Genomic DNA, 13,708 nt, shown 5'->3' with positions numbered 1-13,708 from the left:
CTTAGAAACAATACTTAGAAAACCAGAGAAATAAAAAAACCAAGTCAATAATTAACTCTAGGAAAAGCAAAGGGTTTTATAAGAGAGGAAGCATGGTCATAGAGCATCTACTTGGTTTGGTAGAAAACAATATTTATATGGTCATAATATAAACATTTCCTACCTTCAAATTGCTGTGTAATGATGTTGGAGAGATAGGAGAGGCCAAGTAAGGAGTGGTGTTAGTGTGGGGGAAATGAACCAGTAGACATTCTAAAATTGATAAATCAAGAAACAGTAGTTTAAGTTTCTTATTTAGAAGGATGGTAATAAGTACCAGGGAAAAATGTATAAGGTTTGGGGATGGTTGCCTCTGGAGAATAGGATATGAAAACTAAGATGGGGAAGGGTAGGATAGAGGGGTTCTTTTAAATTATGTGCTTTTCAACTCTATTATTTTGAATAAATCATTAGATATTGAAGATAGCAATATATACTATATTAGACCATAATAATAAGTCAGTCAGAGAAAGACAGATATCATATGTTTTCACTCACATTTGGAACTTGAGAAACTTAACAGAAGACCATGGGGGAAGGGAAGGGGAAAAATAGTTTCAAACAGAGAGGGAGGCAAACCATAAGAGACTCTTTAAATATAGAGAACAAACTGAGGGTTGATGGGTGGCGGGGGGGGCGGGGGGGGGGGAGAGGGGAAGATGGGCATTGAGGAGGGTACTTGATGGGATGAGCACTGAGTGTTGTATATAAGTGATGAATCACAGGAATCTACCCCCAAAACCAAGAGCACACTGTATACACTGTATGTTAGTCAACTTGACAGTAAGTTATATTAAAAAAAAAGATATTTTGAAATTTAAAACATTAATTAAAACTTGCTTTGGTGCACTTTTAGAAACAGAATCTTCTCATGAAAATGAAGACTTGAGAAAATATTCTCAGAATAGTGGTCAAGAACTTAGACTTTGGGGTCTGACAGTTTGCTTTTTAGCCTTAACTCTGCCATGTGCTATGTGACCTTAGATAAATCACTTAACTTCTCTGAACCTTGATTTTTATTGCCATACAATGTGGTTATCAATAATACCTATGTCATAGGAATGATTTGAGAATTAAATGAGATAAAAATCAGAACAATAACAATTAAGGAACTGTGCTGAGCATTTTGTACATATTATCTTACTGAATCTTCATAATCTGTAAATTTTGTGAAGAGTAGACATCATAATGCCTAACTGTTTAATTACTAATTATTTAATAAACATCAGCGGTTTTCTATTAGTATTTTTATGGGCATGAAGATGAATAGGAGAAAGAGAATGAAAAAAAAAAGACAAACTCAGTAACATTCTGCTTACTTTGAGGCCAGATCTGTGATATCCTCTGTCCCCCTATTACACATAGTGTTGAATGTGAAATAAGAAGAAGGAAGTCGCCAGAACATCAAAGTTCTGTTCACAAGTGACACTTTTTTTGTTTAGCTCTGCATTGTTTTATTTAACCAACTGAGCCACCCAGGTGCCCCATTGCATTGTTTTATTTAACCATGGTAGGTGTGTCTGACTGGCTCAGTCAGTAGAGCATGGGACTCTTGATCTCAGGGTTGGGAGTTTGAGCCCCAGGTTGGATATAGAGATTACTTACAAAAAATAAAATTGTGGTAAAATATACTTAACATGAGATTTACCATTTTAACCATGTTTAGTTGAGTGGCATGTAGCACATTCCCATTGCTGTGTGACCATCACCGTCCTTCTCCAGAACTTTTCATCTTCCCACACTGAGACTCCATCCCCCTTAAACACTAACTCCTCATGGCCCCCTCCCCCAGCCACGGGCAGCCACAATTCTACTTTCTGCTTCTATGAATTTGACCGTGATGGGTATATCCTACAAGTGGTGTTTGTCATTTTATGTCTGACTAAGTTCAATAAACTTAGCATAATGTTTTCACCCATGTTGTAGCATCTCTCCAAACTTCATTCTTTTTCACGGCCGAATAACACTCCATCGCACTATACGCCACATTTTGTTATTCGTCCATCAGCGGACACTTGGGTTATTTCCCCTCTTGGCTATCATGCATAATGTTGCTATGATACATGCAGGTACAGATGTCTGTTTGAGTCCTTGCTTTCAATTCTTTTGGGTGTATAGCCAAAAGTGAAATTGCTGGATCGCGTGGTAATTCTACGTTTAATTTTTTGAGGAGCCGCTATACTGTTTTCTGCAGCAGCGCACCGGGGTTATAACTTCTCCCCATCCTCACCACCACTAGGGGTTTTGCACATCCAATCCTGGGTCCATAAGGAAGAGATTCTGTTGCACAGATTTTTAGAAATAGAATTGCCAGGCCAAAGGATATATGCCCTCCAGAAGAGTTGTAACCATTGACATCACCACTCTTGGTATATGAAAGTGCTTATCTGCCATATTCTCACCAACCTTAGATAACTGCACTCTTTAAAATTTGTTATGCTGGTGGACCGAAAATATCTCATTGCATAAATTTGTATTTTTCTGATTACCATTAGAGTATCTTTTTTGCATTTTTATTGGCTACCCATGAAATTTCGCTGTGTTTTAATCAGGTCTCTGTCTGAGGACCTTTGGCTTGTCAACCCACTGCGTATGTGGAATGGCCAAACAAGAAGATGAATATGGGAAAGTGTTAGAAATGCATCCAATGACAATAAAATGACTGCAGAGACATTCAAGATGATTACCTTGAGTCATCAAGTTACACTGCATTTAGGAAGTAGAATAGTGTTCTACAAAGAGTTCTATCAAAAACGGTTAAAAATATGAAGTCTTAGTAATTTTTAAAAGCTGCCATTTATTGAACATCAACCATGCGTCATCCTCTGTGTTAAGGCTTTTCAAACATCATTTTATTTCATCTTGGCTTGAACAAGTATCGGGTCATTTTATGTTGTAGAAAGGAAGGTTTCTGGAGGCTTGCCCAAGGTCACAAACCGCAGTGAGTGGGTAGTTGGGTCCTAATCCAAATTGGTGACACCCTCACCCTTTGAGAGTGACATCTGAGGGAGGTCCTGGAGACTCATGGACCACGTGTACTATGCTTACCAGTGTCCCAAATAGTACAGGCCTTTGCTTTTGTTTTTGTTCTTGTGTGTGTTTGTTTGTTTGTTCTGTTTTGTTTTTGCAAATCCAGAGTCAGTAGACTTTCGGGAGAGGACTTTATTGCAGTTCTGCTAAAGTGTGTGCCGTGATTCACTGGGAAATGACTTCAGGTGGTGCTTAGGCAACATTCAATGGGACTGAATCACTCAGTGAGGAAGTTATTCTCCTTCTGTCCCTGTCAATCATCTCATCAAGGAGAGAGTCTCCACGTGGTGCTCCCAAGTCTGTAACACCTCTTTGGCACTTGCTGATACTGTCTTTTCAACAGATGCTGCCACAGACTCAGTGCTTCAGCAGGTACTAATGTCTAGGTAGAATTTCATAGCATTTTTAAAAAAATGATATTTACCTTTACATTCATCATCTCATTGTGGCAAGATGTCTGTTTCTCATTTGAACTAATAAAGCAAATTTCTCTTTTAAAATGAATTTACTTTTGTAAAAATAGTGACTCACTTTACAGAAAATTGTAAGCATACACTGTTACCAATTATAAAATAACTGGACAAAATTGTGAATAAAGGTAACACTTGAGTGAAGTTTTGGAGACACTGCTCCCTGGGTTCATAAGAGCAATATCTAAGCTCCATGGGTGTCACTGTTTGTTAACTCTATTCATACTTGCCTGACTGGATACATTATATCACATGGGATGCTTGTTATAACCTTTTTTTTCTAATTTTTTAAATGTTTATTTATTTTTAAGAGAGAGAGAAAGAGATAGAGCATGAGCAGAGGAGGGACAGAGAGAGAGAGAGAGAGGGAGACAGAGAATCTGAAGCAGGCTCCAGGCTCTGAGCTGTCAGCACAGAGCCCGACGCGTGGCTTGAACCACGAACTGTGAGATCATGACCTGAGCCGAAGTCAGACGCTCAACCGACTGAGCCACCCAGGTTTTCCTGGGACGCTTGTTATAAATGCGGATTCCCAGGACTTTAACCAAAGAGCCTTGGTAGGTAGATCTGAGATGGGCTGAGGACTCCTGACATTCCAGCTCAGTTGAAATGGTGGACTAGGCCTGTCTTCAAAAACTAAAAGCCAACATCTGTACTTCCTATGACGAAAATAAAAAGTGTTCTCAATTTACCAGGTAAACTAAACTGGTACTGATTTATCTGATTCTGTGCACAGAAGCACAAGACAGGGGAAAACCTGTGATCTGTCCCACTCAGCATTTCTAATTTTTTCCCCATTTCTTCAAAGGAAAGGAAAGTCTTAAAAATTACAGAAGAGACTTGTAAAGGACCATCCGTTCCATCTTTCAGACTCAAATGCAAAAAGAGGTTCAATAACCCCAGGGTCTGGCCTTTCAGAAGGCAATCAAATTGTGGATGATTTGAGGCTCATCCGGGACAACGTGGGCAATTTTGCTCACTCACCACATGAATTTCTTTTTTCTTTTTCTTTTCTTCCTTCCCCTCCTCGCCAAGTCACAGATGGGTGCTGGAAGCCGAGCCAACACCGTGCCCTGAGGTGCAGACAGCTGTGGTGGGGTATGGAGAGGAGGCACAGAATGTGCCTGATGAAACTGACCAGACAGCCCTTCCGATCGTGAGCCGGAAGGCAGGTGTGGGCTTCGTTTCTGACCTGGGCTGTCTGTGGGGAAGGTATGCGCCAGGGTAGGATAGCGTGCCTTGAATATGCCCCGGACTGTGGAACAGGTTTTGTTTTTTCTGCCAGCAGATGCTTTTTTGTAGCGTTGAAGAGCTTGGTGGAAGAAACAGCACATAGGAGCACATGGAAAATACATGGCCAGGATGTCAGCAATCACGTCACGGTTGCACTCTGGAAAGGGGTGATCACTTTGAACAACGCACACGCATTCACATGACAATCCATTAAGACTCCAGCCTGGGTAAACAGCGGGTGTTCTTTATCAGACGGCCTCCTTAGTGTATGGCGAGCTACAGGCTAGGGCCCTTCACGCCAATTAAACAAACACGGGGTTAACTTTTCAGTTTTCTATGAGGTGCTTTCGATGCTGTTTTTGGTAATGAAGCAGTGGACTCCCCTACAAAAAACAGATTTTTTATTCCTGTGTTTCTTGTATCTGTCAAGATACCTGTTGAGCAGCTGAAGATAGCATGTGTTTGTAGGAGTAGTTACCAAGAACAACAAAAGATACTGACTTTAAAAACTTTAAAGATTCTCAACGTGTGTGCAGTTTGATCTGTGACATCTGAGGCCAGAAGAAGGCATGTCTCTAAAGGGAAAATGTAAAGCAGGAGTTCTCAACTTTGGCTCCACACCAGAATTGCCCAGGGGGCCACACTCCAGACCAAACAAATCAGAATCTCCAAGGTGGGGGGTAGGACCTAGGCACCAATAGTTCTAAAAGTTTCCCAGTGGATTCTCATGTGCAGTTGAGGTTATGAATCATTGCTTTAAGGGGATATTTCCTTACTGTTTTGAAAGTGGAGTAACACTTTTGGGGAAAACAGTATCCATTGACATCTCATTTACAAGGGAATGAAAACAGAAATCACCATACCATTTGCCTAATTTCCGCATTTTGTTTTCTGCCTCGTTTCTAATCGTTTTATGCGAGTATTGGAAATCCTGCACTTTAGTGCCAATGGGGACCAAACAGAGCAGATGAAGATCCCAAGGGAAGATTGGGGGAAAGGGGACTGGAGGGGATCAGAGAGTGTGAGCCCCAAAGTTGAGTAGCAGCCCTGCTCTCCTCCTGACGTGGGGGGGGGGGGGGGGGGGGAGGGGGGTGGGGGTGGGGGCAGACACAGCTCAAGTGGGGCCAGGGTTTTTGATTTCCAAATAAATTGCTCATCAGAATTTTTGTATGTGAAATATCCCATTTTAGATATGTTAGCCACAGATTAAAAAAAAATTTTTTTTAACTCCATGCAGCCCAATGAAACTCATGTACAAGCCAAATTTGGCTGCCTTCCAATTCACCTGGTTTAGATGCCTTTTAGGGAGCCGGGATTCTTCTTCTTTATATTATTGTGGTAAAATACACTTGCCATAAGATTTACCGTCTTAACCATTTTATTTTATTTTATTTTATTATTTTTTAATGTTTATTTTTATTTTTGAGAGAGAGAGAGAGAGAGAGAGAGAGAGAGAGAGAGACCATGAGCGGGGGAGGGGCAGAGAGAGAGAGGGACAGAGGATCAGAAGCGGACTCTGTGCTGATAGAAAGACCCCTACTCGGGGCTCAAACCCACGAACCGTGAGATCATGACCTGAGCTGAAGTCGGACACCTAACCTACCGAGCCACCCAGGCGCCCCTATTTTAAACCATTTTCATGTGTACAATTCATTGGCAGTAAGTACATTCATGGTGTTTTGCACCCGTCACCTCTGTCTAGTTCTAGAACTTTTCCATTACCCCAGTTGGAAAACCCCACACATATTAATCCCCTCCTCCGGCCCCCTGGCAACCACCAATCTGCTTTCCATCTCTATGGATTTGCCTATTCTGGATATTTCTTATCGATGGAATCCTACAGACCATGGCCTTTTATGTCTGGCTTCTTTCCCTTTGCATAATGTTTTCAAGCTCATCCATGTCGGAGCCGGAGCTGGAGCACGCCTCAGTGCTTCATTCCTTTTTAAGGCTGAATACAATTCCATTGTATGGATATGCCACATTTTGTTTATCCACTCATTAGATGATGGGTAGTTGGGTGGTTTCCACCTTTTGGCTGTTGTGAATAGTGCTGCTGTGAACCTTTGTGGGCACAGTTTTGTTTCAACAGAGGGATCATCCTTACATAACAGATGCCCCCATAGCACTTGTCCCAACTTTGTGCACACTAAAAGGTACTCACGAGTCGGGGACTTAACTATAGGGGGACCGAATTGTCCCGCTTTGCCTTAGATTGTCCCGGTTTTGGCACTGAAAGCCCCACATCCAGTGAATCAGTAGAGGGAGGTCTGGCAGTGCCTCAACTTGTCCACCAGTAAAAGTCTTCTCAAGGCAAGGCCTAATAGTTTTCATATTTTGACTGTGACTTCGGAAATCATTGTGACAAGTATGGGTTTCTTGCAGGTGTCTGCAATCACAATGATTTCAGGACGCTGTGCTTTGGTACCAGCCAGTTCCTTTACGTGCACCCGGAGGATTCCATTCCTTTAGTCTCAGCTTCAGAATTACCTCCTCAACAGAGCCTTCCCAGAGCCCCTTCCCTTGCACGGGGGTAAAGAACGCCTCTTCTTTACTCCCAGAGCATAGTTATAGTTACCGGATGCATGTGCATGGGTCTCCCCATTAGACCAGGACTCCCTCAAGGATGGTGGAATGTTGCTGATGGTTTGGTCGGCCCAACATCCAACTCCTCTTCTGACAATAGCATTCCCCCTTTCCTTTGGGAGTTCCCAAAGGAATTCCCCTTCCCCAGAGGAAAGCCCTCCCCTAATCTCCTACAACACAGTTTGGGTAGAGTTGATACCACTTCCCCACAACCTAGACCTCGCCTGTCCTCATATTCCATCCCCTTGGCTCACACAACTGGCTCAGGAACAGGCGGCCTCCACCAGGTTAGTGCAAAACCACCGCCGCAGCTTATGCTGGAGCTGGTGGGAACTACGTTGGAACTAAGCAGGAAGGAACTCTATTTGTGATAGGGTTGCGGAGCTCTCTGTGGCCACCTTTGCCACATCCTAGGGGAAAGCCACCTAAAAGTGCAGCCAGCACAGAAGAAAGCAGAACAGAGGGACAGAGAGAGAAAGGGATGGTGCCGGGCTGCTGTGAGTTTCCTCCCTTGGACTTCCTGGTTATATGAATCACTTTTTTTGCTTAAACTGGGTTGCTGTGGGTTTTCATCTCTTGCAGTGAAAAGAAAACTGAAGAATGCACTGTGTTGTATTAATGTTTAAGTCCCATACTATAGCATCGTCCTAGCACATCATAGGCACTCAAGAAATGTGCGTGTCAATGCAGACTTTCGGAAGTATACCGTCACTAGGTTGTTTTCGTAATGAAATAATATCGATGCAGGAAGAGTCGGGAAGGGGGTTGTGGAGAAGTTGGAGGCCTCCCACATGGCTGGCGGGAACATTAAATGGGGCAAACAGCTATGGAAAGCAGTTTGGCAGTTCTCGAAAAGTTAAACAGAATTATCGTATGACCCATGAATCCCACTCCCGGATGTACAGGCATACCTCGTTTTATTGCACTTCCCTTACCGAGCTTTGCAGATACTGTGTTTTTAACAAATTGATGGTTTGTGGCAACCCTACATCAAGCAAGTCTGCGGGTGCCATTTTCCCAACACATTTGCTCACTTTGTGTCTCTGTGTCACATCTGGGTAATTCTTGCAATATTTTCGACTCTTTCATTATTATTATATTTGTCATGGGGAATGTGATCAGTGATTACACCACACTGAAAGCTCAGATGATGGCTGGCATGTTTTAGCAAGAAAGTAGTTTTTAATTAAAGTATGTCCATTGCTTTTTTTAAGACACAATGCTATTACACACTAAATACACCACAGTATTGTGTAAACATAACTTTTATATGCACTGGGAAACCACAAAATTCATTTGACTTGCTTTATTGCAATACTTGCTGGTCTGGAACCAAAACTGCAATGCCCCCAAGGTACACTTGCATGCCTCAAAGAATAGATAACAGGTGTTGAAACAACCCATCGTACACAAATGTCCGCAGCAGCACTATTCCCAATAGCCAAGCATATTTGGGTGGAAAAACTCAAATATGTACCAGCAGATGAATGGGTAATCAATGCGGTTTATCTACACAATGGAATATTACTCAGCCATAAAAAGGAATGAAGAACTGACACCTGCTATGACATGGACGACCCTCAAACACATTATGCTACAGCGAAAGAAGCCAGACACAGAAGGACAGGTACTGTAAGGTTCCACTTGTATGGAACATCCAGAACAGGTAAATCTGTAGAGACAAAAAGTAGATTAGTGGTCGTGAGAGGCTGGGAGAAGGAGGGAATGTGGAGTGGTTGCTAAATATGTACAGGACCTCCCTCTGGGGTGATGAAAAAATTCTGGGACTCTAGAGAGTGGTGATGATCCCATGGCGCTGTGAGTATAATAGATGTCACTTAGTGGTCAACCTTATGTGCACTGTACTGCAGTCAAAACAAAACAGAAGAATCAGGACCTTCACCCAGGCTGCCACAGATGAATGCCATGTGGGGGGTGTCCTTTATCAGGTGCCCAGACTGTGCTCTGCCCCACGAGCCATGACCCCTGGGACCTGTGCGGGGCAGATGCCTTTCTTCTCCTTACCATTCAGCCTAATGCAGAGCTTCCTAGACCAGATGGTATAAGAAGGAAGCCAGTTTGGTTGATGGCACGACTTCACTGCAATTTTCGATGCTGCTCCTTCACCGTGCCCGAAGTAGTCAGTGCGTGCCACAGCACACATCCTCTCCCATCCTGAGGGTGCTGCTGTAACTGAAAATTCACAGTGCGTCGTTGAGTGCTTACTGTGTAAAGCTGGCATAAATCACTGGACTAAATTGTCCATTATCGTGAGCCGAAGTTATCTTGCCATCACAAGAGTGATCTGGTTGCTTCGCTTGCAGTGGAAAATTAAGAGACAAAGAGGCAAAAGGCCAAAAGGAGAAGAACTCTAGAAAAGTCAGTTTTCTGATGTTGGAAAAACTTCACAAGGTTAAAGCTAGGAGAGTTCTGCCTGCACTCATAAAAGGTATTTTTTTTAAGCCATTTATGTTTTGGGGATCAATGAGAACAGAACAGTAATACTCCTTTCACAACCAGAAGATTTGGTTGTGTCCTGGGGGCTCGCATTCTGAGATTTCTTCCCCACCTCAGAATCAGTAGGAAAAAGGAAAAAGAAAAAAGAAAAAAAAAAAAAAAAAAAGAAATGCCCTGGGAACACAGTGTGTTGAGCCCTTCAAGAAGTCAGTGTTAGTTTTGTTCAGTGCCAGGGGTATCGGTCACCCCCCTACTTTCCAGTTTGGGTCCCTATTCACAAGGCAACTTAGAAAATACTGGGGACAGCTTATCATTAATATAACAAGATGTGGAATGAGACTTTTCCTGTTGACCCAGAACTTCAGCTAAAGCTTCAAAGCTAAGGGCAGTGGGTAACAATACTTCCTCCTGTCAAGAGGTGGCCAGACTGGTCCCCTGACCATCAATAACCATCAGCCTCCAGCCTATATAAAACAAGGTCAGATTTTATCCAGGGCAGATTTTATCCAGGTTTCTCTGACAGGTCTTTGTAGGGGGTTTTCTTCTCCCCTCTGATCTCTAAGCCAAGAGAGAAGAGCTCAAAGAATCACTTGTGAGACTGGGGGCAGCAAGCAGGGGGTGGCTGGCATCTCACTGCCAGCTGAAGGCTGCCTGGGGCTGTCCATGACAGCAGGGCGAGGAGCGAGGGCAAAGGGCAAAGGTGTATCCTATTTCCCATGGGCCAGGGTGTATGTCTGGAGGTCTGAGTCATCCTGAAAAGACTCACCCGAGAGGGTGGCCTCCAGGACCTCAAAAGAGAATGCGGGGTACTTCCTGGGGTATGAATGAAAAAGAGGGTGTGCAAGAGGTCACCCAGTATGCACACTGAGTCCCCACAAGGTCCCCACAGAGGTCTCCAGTGATCCCCCAGTGTGCCCAAGTAAAAGAGCCAGCATGTGAGTGCTTGCCAGGACATGGAGGTGGTGGTGGTGGTGGGGTCATCTAACACCAGAGAGAACTATCCCTGAAGTCACCTGTTCTCAGCAGAGAACACTTTCCCTTTCCCACACGCTCCCCTGCTCCCATACTCCGGCAGAGCCAGGAAGGGGCAGGAGAGGACACACCTGCCCTAGTCCCTGTTGCAGATTCCTGAGCCATCTTTGGGTCAGACCAGGGCAGGTGGGGAGGAGGTATTAAACTGGATATGAGAATAGAGCTTTGATTGGACTGGACTTCTAATATGAGACTATTCTTACAGTTGAAACTAGTTGGAATTGGGGGGATTCCTATGGATCCCAGGTGCAAACTACTTTAAGCTATCCCAGGGGCAGCAAATGCAAATGCCTTCAGGGGCTAGGCAAGAAATATAAATAATGAATGAAGGGGCTTAGTGGAGGTCATGGTGAACTGGAGGGAGCTGTGTCCCATCTGAAAGCGGTTGCTGTCTCTCACATCCAGCCAGTTGCTGCCCAATGAGGCCAGATCTTCCTGATTTCCTAGAAATGCCAGAAATCTCCATTTTTGGTAGTGTCTCCTGATTTTGGAATTTTTGGTAAGGTTATTAGCCAAGGTTCTTTGTTACAATGATACAATCTACTCCAGGTAGTTCAAGCAAAAGTGCTTTAACAGAGTGGTGCTATGGACTGAATTGCATCCCCCCCCACCACACCCAAATTCATATGTTTCAGCTCTTCTCCTTAATGTACCTTTGCGATGTTTAGGAGGTAATCGGGGCTAGGGGAAGCCAAAGGGTGAGGTCCTAATTCAAAAGGGGGATAGCCTAATAAGAAGAGAAAGCCATGTAAACCATGCCTGTATGTGAGGACACAGCAAGAAGACGCCCTCTGAATCCAGGAAGAGGTCTCTCACCAGAACCTGAACATGCTGGCACTGTGATCTCCAGTCTCCAGAACTGTGAGAAAAACACAGATCTGTGTTTTTTAAAAGGTTTTTTTAATTACTTATTTTGAGAGAGAGAGAGAGAGAGAGAGAGAGAGAGAATGCATGACAGCGGGGGGAGGGGCAGAAAAAGAAGGAGAGAGAGGATCCAAAGCAGGCTCCATGCTGTCAGCACAGAGCCCGACACAGGGCTCGAACCCACGAACTGAGAGATCATGACCTGAGTCGAAATCAAGAGTCGAATGCTCAATCGACTGAGTCACCCAGAAGCCCCAATTTATTTTGTTGAAGCCACCCATCAATGGAATTTTGTTATGTCAGCCAAGACAGACTAAGACAGGTAGTTAGAAAGCCTGTAGAATCTCCAGAAGGACAAGAGTTGTAGGCTCGGGCTGCACAGCTAGGAATGATGCCCAAACCACCCCTGTGAATACCGTGCCGTGCCTTTCAGCACAGACCCCAAGCTTACACAGGGGCAGGACACCTGGAAGCAAGGTGCACTGGCTGTCATGCTTATATCAGATAGACTCCTCTTTGTTGTTCATTTGCAAGTATAAATCTCATGTGACATGTTTAATAGAAGTGCTTAGGTCATATGAAACTCAGTTGCAAGGAAGGTTCTGGAAAAGTGCTTTGGTTTCTCTTGAGAAGGGCTGGATGGATGCAAAGTATAACAAATGTCCACTATAACAATTAATTGCAAAGGAGGGGTGGTAGTTGTGTGGGGGGGGATGTCAAACAACGCATTTGTGTGCTGCTTACAGCCCTGCCAGTGGATGACTTCTGAACTATGGGCTACTTTCATTTTTTGCAATTTCTACTTGCTCTGAGGACAACTAGAAAAGCCAAATCAAATCATCATCATCATCATCATCATCATCATCATCACCTATTTAAAGGCATTCACATTGCTGCCGCAGCCACCGGGACTAGAGGGGCCAAGATTCTGAAACAATGTTGAGGTGAGCTGACGTATACTGCTGCCACTTTTCCCCTTGCGGAACTTGTAAATTGGGGGACTTGGAATCTAGACTTTTCCCAGGTAAGGCTGCTGCTGCTGGGGGACAGAGAAACCAGCAGAATTTTGGCAGTGTCCTAGGGCTGGAGAGACAAAATTAGGGACTATCCTAGAGCAAAGGGAAGGGTAGTAAAGTGAGCTTGATAGATGGTGGTTTTCCCCTTAAGACATTTGGCAAATTCTGAAACTGTGCAGGCCAAGAGGCTAGAAGCCAAACAGAAAGCCCCTGAAAAACAGAGGAGAGTGTCCAGCAGTCTTGCCATACTCTGGCTATAAGGTTAGAACACAGGGCTGGGGGGGGGGGGGGGGGGAGGGGCCTTGGTGAACACCTAAAGACCTTAGTTGGAATCTCTAAAAGGCAAAGCCTTAGACGCAGGAGCCAAAGTTAGATGATATCTTATCAAAACCACAACCCAGCCTCTACCCAGCTTAGCTAAGATGCTCAGTCCCCTTGCCATCTGCTTCCAGAGGGTGGGGAGCCCTCTCCAGAGTTAGATATTACCTGGAGACTTTATATATATTTTTTCATACACAAATGTTGTATGGCATTCAACAAAAATTACAAGGCCTGACAAGAGACAGGACCAAATGACTGAAAATAAATAGAAAAACAGGCAATAGAAACAGACTGTGCAGGTGACTAAAGTACTGGAAGTAAACCAGGGCTTTAAAATAACCATGATTAATGTATTTAAGAGAAACAAAGCAAGAGAAGGAGAAAATAGATGAAAAGAGAATTTTACTAGAGAATTGGAATCTATGAACTTCATAGTCCAAGAGACTGAGAATATAGAGAACGCATTTGAGCTCCTCACCAGCAGAGGGATTTTGAAAATGCTGATTCAGATCTATATGAGCTGGAAAACCTTATGGCCCAGAGTCTGAGGGGAAAAAAAAAAGTCTGCCATCACTGGCTGTCATTCTCTGTACCTCTCAAGTGGCTTCCTTTAAGGGACACGTACTGTACAATGTGTTCTGAGTCACTCTGCTCCACAAA

The sequence above is a fragment of the Panthera leo genome, chromosome D3 (assembly GCF_018350215.1).
Source record: "Panthera leo isolate Ple1 chromosome D3, P.leo_Ple1_pat1.1, whole genome shotgun sequence".
Taxonomy (NCBI): Eukaryota; Metazoa; Chordata; class Mammalia; order Carnivora; family Felidae; genus Panthera; species Panthera leo.
This window is presented reverse-complemented; position numbering follows the sequence as displayed.